Source organism: Echinops telfairi, unplaced genomic scaffold (genome assembly GCF_000313985.2).
Source record: "Echinops telfairi isolate 266 unplaced genomic scaffold, ASM31398v2 ScPeMD7_7468;HRSCAF=8506_0, whole genome shotgun sequence".
Taxonomy (NCBI): domain Eukaryota; kingdom Metazoa; phylum Chordata; class Mammalia; order Afrosoricida; family Tenrecidae; genus Echinops; species Echinops telfairi.
This window is the reverse complement of record NW_022111369.1, coordinates 66914075-66915776: the sequence shown is the minus strand read 5'-3', so window position 1 is coordinate 66915776 and position 1702 is coordinate 66914075.

Sequence of the window (1702 nt, the reverse complement as noted above, 5' to 3'; positions counted from 1 at the left end):
AGTTAGTTGTCTTCCAGTTAGTCTACGCACTCTCTCACTCCATCCAAAAGATAACAGAATGTAATAAAAACTGAACAAATTGAAATGGGTTAAAAGGGCAAAAATAATAGGATGCTAAAGTTTGCCCTAACAAAACCTGCAGTGATCCAGTCCAATGAACTCGGGCTAGGGGCAAGACCACTCATATCCTTGTCAGTAGGCCTAGAGAATTTGATGGAGACTTCAGTCATGGGGGCTTCTGTAAATGGATTTGGGGCTTTTACTGTCATCCAGCGCACTTCTGCAAACTTGGTGCTCAGAATTTTAGCTCTGATAGTGTCTCTTAGGATTTTATTGTTAATAATTCTTTGATAACATGTTAGTGTTCTTCTGTTCAGATTGAGCTGACACCTCACTTACATGGCTGTTTGTTTTAACACAAGCCTTTAAGACCCCAGAGGTTATTCTTTCTGATAGCTGGGCACCATCTAGTTTCTTCACCACACTTTGCTATAGCACCCATATCTTCAGTGATCTCTTCCTGAGGGCAAGTATTGAGTAATACCCATCTGATGGAATCTGACAAAACAAAAAGAATGACAGAAAGATGTTCACCTGTTTTATTGACGATGCAAACACTTTTGTGTGAATCATGACAAACTACGGATAATGTTGAGAAGAATGGGAATTCCAAATGTGCTCATGTGGAACCTGTACATGAGCCAAAAGTCAGAATAAGAGGATACTACATGGTTGGAAATCAGGAAAGGTGTGAGGTCAGAGCTGGATTCTTTCACCATACTCCCTCAATCTGTATACCGAGTGAACAATCTGAGATGCTGAACTATATGAAGAAGAATCGAACAAAACAAAACCCACTGCTGAGTCAATTCTGACTCAAAGCAGACCGGTAGGGCACTGTAGAACTGCCCTTGTGGGTTTCTGAGACTAACTCTCTACAGGAGAAGAAAGCCTCATCTTTCTCCCATTGAGCACCTGGTGGGTTTGAACTGCTGACCTTGCAGTTTGCAGCCCAGTGACTAACAACTATGCCACCAAGGCTCAGCAGCAGCATTCAATATGCAGATGACACATCCTTGTTTGCTGAAAGTGAATAGGATTGAAAGCATTTACGGATGAAGATCAAGGATATTGCATTGGGAAAATCGGCTACACAAGGCTTTTTAAAAGTGTTTATAAGCAAAGATGTCATTTTTGAGGACTAATGTGAGCCTGACCCAAGCGATGGTATTTTCAACGTGCTTGGGAAGGCTAGAGGGTGATTAAGGAAGACCAGAGAGTTGATGCACTTGCATTATGGTAGTGGCCAAGAACACTGAAAATACCACGAGCTGTCAGAAGAACGGACACATCTGTTTTGATGAAAGTACAGTCAGAGTGTTCCTTAATGGCAAGGATGGAGAAATGTTGTCACCCACACTTTGAATATGCTACTAGAAAGTGTCAGTCTCTGGAGAAGGATTTTGTGCTTGGTAGAGGATCCGTGGAAAGAGGAAGACCCTCAAGGAGATGGATTCACACATTGGCTTAAACAATGAGGCTCAAGTATAACCATTGTGCTGTTGTAAGCCTGGGCCATGTTATGCTCTGTTGTACATAGGGTCACTATGAGTCAGAGCCACTTTGACACCTAACAACAGTGGTATATTAAATAGTCTAAATAGTCTATGTATAACCATTGCTGTGGAATGTATCCTGACTC